This window comes from Balaenoptera borealis (assembly GCF_965194805.1).
Source record: "Balaenoptera borealis genome assembly, chromosome: 18".
In the NCBI taxonomy this organism is placed as follows: domain Eukaryota; kingdom Metazoa; phylum Chordata; class Mammalia; order Artiodactyla; family Balaenopteridae; genus Balaenoptera; species Balaenoptera borealis.
The window spans coordinates 58,755,228-58,766,833 of NC_138877.1; positions in this window are offsets into that span (position 1 = coordinate 58,755,228).

Sequence of the window (11,606 nt, forward strand, 5' to 3'; positions counted from 1 at the left end):
ATTCATTTATTTTAATTAATTCCAATGTCTGACATACATGCTAAAGATAACCCCTTTAAAAATGTTATTTCAAAATCGCAAAAAAAAGATATTAAACAATTATTTATGCATACTCTGCATGACAGCTATGACAAGCCTATAAATATCACAATGGGAGGAGCAATGTTTGATTTAATTTTGCTCCCAACTTATTTTACTTACTACTCATAAAGATTCCTTTCTATTTGAAAATTATTATGTGAAACAGGAAATTTCCCATGCAGTTGGAACGGGGGCTACAATGAAACAAAAGAAAATAAGAATGTCATTACGATAAAATGAAGAAAATATTTAGAAAATGAACCTTAAATTAGTTTTTAAAAGTTCTGAATTTAGTATCTATCAGGTAGTAAATAAATGCATACATAAATATGATAATCACATAAGAATTTTGGATAAATAATTTTAAACTAACTCTTAATCCCACTACATCATAATCTGTTGTAACATTGTTATTAGATTCATATTCAAAATATTAGAGATATTGGATTGCGTTCTATTTAATGTGTTTTTCTTCAAATGAATCACGTTGCTGTAGCTGCTGCTATGTTTTCCGCTTAGAATCAATTCTGTAATTGAAATCCTATGTAGGTGTATCATCTGGAACTCTTGTTGCACTGGATCTATGGGTTCTATGAAGAAAGTCTCCATAAAATAAATAAAGGTCGTTTCTTATACCAAATACTTATTCAGTCATGAACTCTAAATATATCTATATTCTTATAATTGGGTAGCACCACTGTTTTAGCACTGGAATGGCACTATGTATTAACTAAAATTTGGGGGTTGGGGTCTCATGTTTTCCTCTTTAATTTTTAAATTTCCCAATGGATATAGAAACTTGATGCAAAAGTTCCTATATAATGAATTATTCACATGAACCAGATTCGTGTTTTTACATCATTATTAGACTACATTTCATGGTATGTTATTATGGTTTATATTGTTTAAATTGAATGTGATTCATGGATCTTTAAAATATTTATCCCTGTGTCACAATTACCCTATTTCTTTCATACACTGTATATAAAATAATATTTTTTGCCTGATAATTTTTTGTAATGCAATGAGCCAGCTAGAGTTGTTAACTATATCAAACAGAGTGCAAGGATATGGCATCTGTCCATATAGGGAAATCAAAGGTATTTTAAAGTGATTATTGATCTTTTTACATGTTGATAATATTCAATTCAGTGAAATGCCATATCCTTGATTATTTTTTCACAGTTGATTTATCAATATATTACTTTGAGTTTTGAAATTTTTTTATTGTTCTAGTTGTTCATAACTTTAGGAATTCACTCAGTCTGCTTGGACTTAACCTGGGAAAACTGTGAAGTAGATAAATTATACCTCCCTTTCAGACTTGTTCTCTGTTTTTGGCTTTCCTTTTAACCTGCAGTTCACCAAAAAGTTACAGTCATGTCGCTTCCAATTTATTCTTTCTAAAGTGTTAGTTTGTTCACGGCTTTGTGCTTCATGAGAGTGATATGATGAAGGTGCCTTAAAATCAGGATTTCAAGGCTATTAAACATACCTCTACCTACAGAACCCCAAGTTCTGTGACAACAGTGATAGTAGGAGATGTGGGACAGGAAACTAAGCTCAGCACCAAAGATAGAAACTATGCAGATTAGCTCACTCATCTTATGGGGGCCAAGCCTGCCAATCATGCAGAAAATGTAGCCGCCTCAGAGCAACTAAACTGCCTTTTTGTGGTTTATATTTTCCATATTGGGTTAAAAAAAAAAAAAAAAAAAAACCCAGAAAAGAAATTCAGTGTGTGTTACAGATGCGACTTAATCAAAGAAAGATATTTTAGTCGTCACATCTAACTATTTCTAACTATTACATGTCAATGCCTTTTAAGAAAACTTTGTTTTAAACTGCATTTGCCACAGTTTTCATAAGGGATATAAATGGAAAAGATGGAGTGCATTTACAACAGTTATTAGTTTTTCCATAGATGCAACTAAATTTATTCAGATGTTAGTCTACAGTTTTAAAAATTGTCAAAGAAAATATACATAGTTTTTTTTGCATTATCTGGCTGATACAGCAATTATGTATATTTACTTAATAAATTACAAACGGGTGAAATTATGGTTTGGTACTATACTATTGAGTTATAATTTATTTACTACTACAATGAGATCTTTTATTTCTACCTCCACAAATAATGCAATTTCATGAATAAGTAATTCTTTCCTTTAAAACTTTCACTTTAATTCTAATTTAAATAGCTTCTTAAATAAAAACATAACTCTTCAATAGTAATATGATTCTGTAATTTGAAATTTCCTGAATAAAACAGAAAGATATTGTACTTACCCTTTTTAAGTGTAATCTAGACTACAAAAATGTTTTTAGTCTTACAATTGGAATTGTTAAAAAGAAAACTCAAACTCAGGGCATTAAATATCTTTCATATAAGGTAATCTAACAAGTATGATAAAATAATTAAGTACTCATATTTTCAATATTTCAAAATCATTAGCATCTTTAACTTAAGCAATTTTAAACTGGTGTCATAAACTTACCTTTTGTGTCTGCAAACATAGGAGAACTGAAGAAGCAAATGATGTTTTCTTTTAGCATGTTATGATATGTGTGTACATGTTTGTGTTATGCGAGTTTTACGGAGGGGTTGCTTGTTTCATTAGTTTTTTGTTTCTTTTTTTACATTTTGCAAGCCATCATGAATATTTTTATTATAAGCTTCACACACAAGAGCTTGCTGAAGATTTGAAGGAAGGGGCAGCACGATCTTCACAATCCTTGTGTCCCATCACTCACCAGCAGAAAATGATGCCAAGAAGACCTGTGGCCTATACTCTCCATTGGTCATAGTCTGAAGACAGGGTGGGGCTTACTAATGTGCAGTGGCTACACCTTGTTAACTGCATACATGTTTGTTATCTGATTACAGGAATGGTAAACAGGATGTTAGCAATAGACACTCATCTTCAAATTTCACTGTCAAACATATCAATATTTCAAAAGATAGCTTTGATCCAGGAGAATGTTAATAAGATTTTGAGTGAGTAAATGTAGCCAATGCACATCTGGCTTAAAACAGAAATTTTTTTTAATCTTTCCATTTTTATCCTTTTTACAAAAAGTATAAAACTGGTTGCACGTAACTGAGATGAAACAAAAGAGCAAAGCCATGTGAAATGTTGACCTCTTACTGTGAATTAGTCTCCCTTTTCTGTTTGTTTTGCCTTGTTTCTTATAATATATATTTAGTGTGTCACAGCAGGATTATTTTTGACAATTTTTCTTGGAATGGTTATTTATTTGCATACTTCTCATTTTCTCTGTTACTTAACCTAAAAAATGTTTGAATTATTGAAGTATCAAAATATTCCTTATTATACTGAATTCCAGATCATTTGTTTTACTTTATACCAATTATATTATTGTGGATAACGATTGTCTACAAAATATAGCTCTTTTTTTTTCCTGTTTTGCATTCCAGTGCCCTACTTGCTATGTACTATTTTAGTTTTCCTTTTCCTTGATATTTTGCTTAATGTAGAGTTCATTTTTATCACAAGATTTACGTGACATTCTGAAAGTCCTTGGTAAGTTAAAAAATGGAAAAGTCATTTTTTGGAACCACGAATTTGTTTTAAAAACTTATACTCTCTTTTATTTGTGTGTGTGTGTGTGTGTGTGTGTGTGTGTGTGTGTGTGAAAAACTAAATCTTGAAAATTGAGGCAGTTTATTCTTCATTTAATTTTGTTGCTTTGAGTACTCTTGATGCCTGAAAAAAATACTTAGGAAAATAATATAAAAGATATCATGTACAAGTGAAAGCTGCAATATATATTATGCAAGAATAATATATATTGTGTGTGTTTTGCCTGGGTCCTTTTCTGTTATTTTATTCCCCTAACCTCCTAAATTTTGTTAAGTCTGAATTACAAGTAGCTATCCATTTGGATAAGTGATTTTTAAAACTATACTGAACTGTGGACCACTTAAGATTCTACACCTGGACAATTTCAATAACCTGAGTCACTCAAAGTTCTTAGTTTGGAATAGCCACCTAAGACGAGGCATCAGTGTTCAGTGTTTCTTGCCCCAAGCATTTTCCCTGCTGCTGCGTTTGAAATCTCCTCCCCTCACTCTCCATTCTCAAGAATGCTGTCTAGGATTCTTCTCTCACCTCTTACACAATCACAGATTACCTGGGCTGCTGCAAGGTGGAGCCACTGGTGGTAAAGTGGAGTTAGAAAAACAGGAGAGTAAAGAGAAAGAGCTGGAGAAGGGAGTTCCTTCTGTCACTGTTCTCAGCAGACCCAGGACAGTTCATGCCAGGAACTTCCCAGTGCCCGCTGCATTTCTCCACTCACACTTCCCAGAAAGTGCCTTGAGTGTGAGTGCAAACCTTTGCACCTATTTCTGTGATGATATTTCTTTGATATTTCCTTCTGACATGTAGATGGTTTTCCTTTGTCTGTCCGTTTGTTTGTTTGTTTGTAGCCCATGCATTAGGAACATGGTTTGTATGCGTGTGTGTGTTTTGTTTGTTTTCACTACTCCCCGTCTATGTACAAAAAGAGACTGGCAGGTGAAGAAGAAAAGGTAGCTATTTAACCCTATCTCTGTTTTCTTAACACTACCAACAGTAGATAGATAGCTAGGCAGATAGGCAGAGAAACAGATAAATGGACCGTGCATTTGTTTTGGGTAGGGGAGACACTGTGTGCTTGTTGCTCTATTCTATTATTTGATGGATCAGGGAGGAAAGAAATCCTGATTAGAAGTAAGGAGTTGTGGCAGGGGGAAGCATTAGTAAAAAGAAAAAATTGGGGTGAATATTAGTTGGCCTAAGATGTGCTGTCTTCAGGCACCTCATTTTATTCTCTGCTACCTGGAGCTGCTGGTCTAACCCTAGTCCCTGAGCTGAGCAGCGATCTCCAGGACTTTCATCTCCTTTCCTCAGTGGCATTCAGTCTTACCTACCTTGAATTCCTTCTACAGGCCTTGAAAGGCATAATAACTTTCTTAGAATTGGTAAAGACCCCTGTGCCTTTACATTTGGAAAAGGCAGAGGTTAATAATCTGTCATTTGATTGGAAATATGTGCCTGGTAACTTAGATCTTTGAATTATTTTTAATATTGTCACATATGGTTCTCCGTAATATCTACACAGGGTAATAAATACTTAAGGGGCATTATTGATTAGATCATTTTGTTGACAATTATAAAAGTATGTTTTTATTGTTTGATTTATATCAGAAAAAATCAAAAAGGGACTATGGATGATAATGTTTTAAAATAACCTATTTGTAAATTCATTTTTGTGTATTTCTTAACCAAGTCACAAGTTTTTATTTAATCCAAATTTATTTGTTAGTGACAGAAATGTATATGTGCATGTAGAATTAAAATTGATAATACTTTTCATTTGAAATGCTGAGGTTTCGGAAAAAAAGTCATTGGTGACCCAGTAAAGTAAGTGATATATCTAAGAATGTACATCCTTGAAGATACTCTGTCATTGTAAAAGGGCATGGCCACAGCATTTTATGCAGTTATATGTAGATTCCAATAGAGCGATTTGGACACTTGCAATAGGTATCTTTATTTTTTTAAAGCACACTATGAACAACTTGTGTGAATTTTTTTTTCTGTTCAGACTAATACATTTAAATCTAAAGAATACTATGTCTCTGAGAATGGCTTTTTAAAATATTGATTTCATTTTAAAATGAAGGCTAGATTATTAAGCATTCATTACAACAAGCCTCTACCTCATCAGTTCTTAAGAAACCGCAGTGGCCTTGGACAGTTCTAGTTAGGGAACATTAACTTCATTTGGACTTCTTACTATCTAATGACAGCCAAGTCACGAAAAAGGCAACTCGCCTTAATAACTAAGCTGGCTTGTGAATGGCTTTCTAACTACTTATTTAATAATACCATGAAATTATATTATTTCGATCATGTCAATGAGTCAGAGAATTTCTATATGAACATTTTTCAGCCTGATTTGAAGCAGAATATTTATTCCTGTGAGATGACAGCAGCAGACAGATTTTACTGACAAGAACGAATAGCTGCATTTGTGAAAAATCAGTGTGAAGACCACAAGGCAATGAGAATAAGTGGCAGATAGTGAAATGCCTTCTGAGACTGAGAAGACAGCCACCAAACGGCAGTACACCACGTAAAGCAATATACCATATGTGTGACAAGTCAGGTGACTGTCAGTCTGACCACTTTCAGAAGAAGCTGCAAGATAATGCAACTCTAAGGTATGTTATATTTAATGTTTAACATTTTCTCTTATTGCTAAAAGTATGCAGGTCTTCATATTCAGCTGGGAGGTGAGGTCAGTAAAGTAACCAGGCACATTACATTTGTGACTTCTTGACAACTGACAGTATTCCTTGTTAGAAACTGGCCAGGTTTGATTGACCTTTAATATAGTGGCCAGATGTTATATTCTTTTTTTTTTTTTTAAATAAGCAAATGAATGAACAAGTCTTGTCTTATTAGGTTAATACTCATTCATGGACAATCAAGGAAACTCTTTACAGGCAATGCTTATTAAAAAATGCTGAAATAGAACTAGTCATCACTCTCAATACACTAGCTATCTGCACAGAGAAACATATAGAAAAATAGATCATTTCAATATACTAGGATATAAATTTATAACTTCTTATCATCACTTTAATTTGGAAATTTGGCCAAAAGATTTACTTTTAAAGTACTAATCAAACACTGAAGATTGGTCTCTTTGAGTTATTTTTATTTTAATGATTTTGTTAATCGTATTTATATCAGCACATTTTGCTGAAACCATACTACGTACATATGTTTCTGAATTTTCTTCCCATCCCCTACTTGAATTCATCTTTGCTAAAATTTCACTAGCTTGATTGGTTCTACTACTGAAATAATTAAAGAAAACACTGTATTTATTTATCTGAATCCATTACTTAAGAATCATGGTTCTTGTGCACATTTTAATTTTCTTTCTTTTACACATAAAGAATTCAATTGATTTGGAATGTGGTGTGTTTGGGTACTCAAAAGTGATAACTGAAAACAGAAATAATCATAGAAATTGTGACCTGGATTTCATGCTAAGTTAACTACTATCTGGGAATCAACTAATGATCTAAGTGAAAGAAATTAGTTTCTGGGAGACACTACAATGAAAGTGTTCATTCTTCTCTTTCTCTTCGCTTCTCTTTCACCCAGTAAGTGACTGAAAATAATTAGTTAATTCCAGTTACAGAAACAGTTTGAAACCAGATAAGACTATAATTGATGTATCAGGTTTTAAAAAAATGATTTACTAACATTTTACTGTAGCTAAACTATTCAGACTAAAGATATTCTATGTTCTTTGGAATGTTTTGTTTGTAATTTCAGATATGTCTCTGACTCAAGCTACATACCTATAGCAGAGACATTTTTTTAAACAAAATTTACCAAAAAGTATTGTTAGTCAAATACATATGCTTATATATTCAATTCAATGAATGTTAAGATATTAGAAAACTGTCAATTCCCCCCAAATCTGAGAAAAACTTCAAGTTTCAGTTTTGTAAGTTTGTGTAGATTCAGTCCGAACCTATCAGAATTTATAATGGTTAAAATTCAAGTAATCATGAGAATTTTATTTATTAATAGAAGATGAGCAGTTCAAAACGTATTAACACATTTGACAGAATTTTAGAATTGTCCTCTATGTGTTTGGTATTAAAAAGAGTAATGAGTTTCATATATAAGATATTTAATACTGCAATTTTGACCAAATCCTTAAATTAAAATAAACAGGTTTTTTGAGAATTATGAGTTACCAGGAACTGTGCTGAACTATTTATCTTTTTTGATAGTTTGTATCCAAATTTGCATATGTTTACAGCAAATGCAGACTACAATATTCTTGTAGTTATAATTAGAACACTTTACTATCTTTTGCCAAAAAAATGTTCACTCTTTTAACTCTCCCTGAGAATACTACACATTAATGCATTTGTTGGCAGTGAAAATCAGTAGAGTAACATAAAGTGATATTGCATAAAGTTGAATTTTTATATTTATTAACATTCCTCTATACTCAAAAGTCTTATTTCCTTCAAATTTGGACAATTTCTTTTTATGAGGTAAAGGAAAATGTGTCATAAACTTAATTTCCACATCTAGATTGCAGGATTGTTGGTCCCTGAAAAACAAGATTCTTTTAATAAGAAATTTACCTAGAGTAATAAAGTCTTAAAGCTTTCACTGCAAGCAATTTTTGGAAAATCAGCAATGAGAAAAATGATTACTGTACAGCAGTAATAAGATATAGTGTATAGGTTTAGTCAACATATAATGTGGTATGATATAGTTTACCAATTTTTCATGGATTAATGTAATATATCCCTTCATAGGAAGGGGAAACCAGAAGCAGCATCTAGAGGTTTTTTTTTTTTTTACAATCATCTGGATTCCAAATTTTATGTAGATTTGTACTTGGAATCTTCAGGTTTATTTTAATACCCAGCAGTCTTTATGAACCCTGAAAATAAACATTGATATCAGGATTAAAGGGCGAGCCCCTCTGCCTCCAAATTATTGTTCTTATCCTATGAATGCTAAAACCTAAAAATATGTAGAAAAGTAGATATATGAAAATATAACTGTGAAATCTCTTATAAAAATGGAAATGGAGTCTGTAAGAATACAATGGGGAAAATGCATTACACTGGGGGTTGGAAAAAGTATCATGAAAGATGTGGTATCCTCAAATGCTTCAAAAATAAGATTTTGACAGGGAAAAGTGGGAAATCCTGATGTTTTTTAAGGAACCTCCATACTGTTCTCCATAGTGGCTGTATCAATTCACATTTCCACCAACAGTGCAAGAGAGTTCCCTTTTCTCCACACCCTCTCCAGCATTTATTGTTTGTAGAGTTTTGATGACGGCCATTCTGACCGGTGTGAGGTGATACCTCATTGTGGTTTTGATTTGCATTTCTCTAACAATTAGTGATGTTGAGCATCTTTTCATGTGCTTTTTGGCTATCTGTATGTCTTTTTTTGGAAAAATGTCTATTTAGATCTTCTGCCCATTTTTTTTTCAGGTTATTTAATTTTATTTTTATTTTATTTTTTTAACATTTTTATTGGAGTATAATTGCTTTACAGTGGTGTGTTAGTTTCTGCAGTATAACAAAGTGAATCAGCTATACATATACATATATCCCCATATCTCCTCCCTCTTGCGTCTTCCTCCCACTCTCCCTATCCCACCCCTCTAGGTGGTCACAAAACACTGAGGTGATCTCCCTGTGCTATGCGGCTGCTTCCCACTAGCTGTCTATTTTACATTTGGTGTGTATATATGTCCATGCCACTCTCTCATTTCTTCCCAGCTTACCATTCCCCCTCCCTGTGTCCTCAAGTCCATTCTCTACATCTGCATCTTTATTCCTGTCCTGCCCCTAGGTTCTTCAGAACAATTTTTTTTTTTTTTTAGATTCCATATACATATGTTTGCATATGGTGATATGGTGTTTGTTTTTCTCTTTCTGACTTACTTCACTCTGTATGACAGACTCTAGGTCCATCCACCTCACTACAAATAACTCAATTTCATTTCTTTTTATGGCTGAGTAATATTCCATTGTATATATGTACCACATCTTCTTTATCCATTCATCTGTCAATGGACACTTAGGTTGCTTCCATGTCCTGGCTGTTGTAAATAGAGCTGCAATGAACATTGTGGTACATGACTCTTTTTGAATTATGGTTTTCTCAAGGTATATGCCCAGTAGTGGGATTGCTGGGTCGTATGGTAGTTCTATTTTTAGTTTTTTAAGGAACCTCCATACTGTTCTCCATAGTGGCTGTCTCAATTTACATTCCAACCAACAGTGCAAGAGGGTTCCCTTTTCTCCACACCCTCTCCAGCATTTATTGTTTGTAGATTTTTTGATGATGGCCATTCTGACCCGTGTGAGGTGATACCGCATTATAGTTTTGATTTGTATTTCTCTAATGATTAGAGATGTCGAGCATCTTTTCATGTGTTTGTTGGCAATCTGTATATCTTCTTTGGAGAAATGTCTATTTAGGTCTTCTGCCCATTTTTTGATTGGGTTGTTTGTTTTTTGATATTGAGCTGCATGAGCTGTTTGTATATTTTGGAGATTAATCCCTTGTCAGTTGCTTCATTTGCAAATATTTTCTCCCATTCTAAGGGTTGTCTTTTTGTTTTGTTTATGGTGTCCTTTGCTGTGCAAAAGCTTTTAAGTTTAATTAGATCCCATTTGTTTACTTTTGTTGTTATTTTCATTACTCTAGGAGGTGGATCCAAAAAGATCTTGCAGCAAAATCAGAAAACATTTTTGAATTAATAGATATAATGGGTGAAGGAGAAAGACCAGTCAAATATAAATGAACATGGATGACAATTTTTGACATAAGGGATTGAGGTGTTTTTTGTTTTTTTTTTAATTTATTTTGTTTATTTATTTCTGGCTGCATTGGGTCTTTGTTGTGGGTAGCGGGGGCTACGCTTCGTTTCGCTGCTCAGGCTTCTCATTGTGGTGGCTTGTTGCAGAGCACGGGCTCTAGGCGCACAGGTTTCAGTAGTTGTGGCACACGGGCTCAGTAGTTGTGGCTCTTGGGCTCTAGAGCGCAGGCTCAGTAGTTGTGGTGCATGGGCTTTGTTGCTCCGCGGCATGTGGGATCTTCCCGGACCAGGGCTCGCACCCGTGTCCCCTTCATTGGCAGGCGGATTCTTAACCACTGCGCCACCAGGGAAGCTCGGGAAGGAGGTGTTTTTAAAATATATTTTTCTGATTACAAATTTTGACGTCAGTAATAGTCCTCTCATTACTTCTATTTGCTGATTAGGTTTTGAAACTTCCTTTGAATCTTTCTGAGTGCACACAACTCTACCAAAGATAGAGAATGAAGAGTGTTATTTTTTTATGTATTTAGTTTATGTGTTATTTTTGTAGTTTTTACCTAATTAACTATGAACCGAAATATTTCATTTTTGTGAATTGCTGATCAGCACAGTGGATTTTAAGAATATCTCTTGGACTTGCTCGTAGTCTTAACCACTGGTAAAGATACATAGCTGAATTTGCATGTGTTTTCCTGTGACGGAGTAAAGCAGAATGAAAATAAGTATTCTCCAATAAATGGAAAATACACTAAATATGTTCAATAGAAGGGCCACTTTGATAAATCACTCTTGCTTTTGTGTGTGCATGTATGGTGGCCTTATAAAAATGTATATTTCATTTTCCTATTCACAGTAATAAACTTAATTACTTGAGTCTTCTGGTCCACCAGTTGTATTGACCAGAGCAGGATTCTCATTTTTCATATGGGAGAAATTGTTTCTAAATTTCTCTAAGGCTGTCAAACATGTTAACATACAACCTTGAGTTAGCAAGATTCCTCCTGTGTTCTTCTGAGACTTAGAGGTTTAATGATTTCATTCCACAGAAGAGTTTAGGTAACATAATCCATATTTTTTAGTATTGTAATAGACTTCCTGCATCAAATTTTCAAAAACTAATTTCCCAGAGC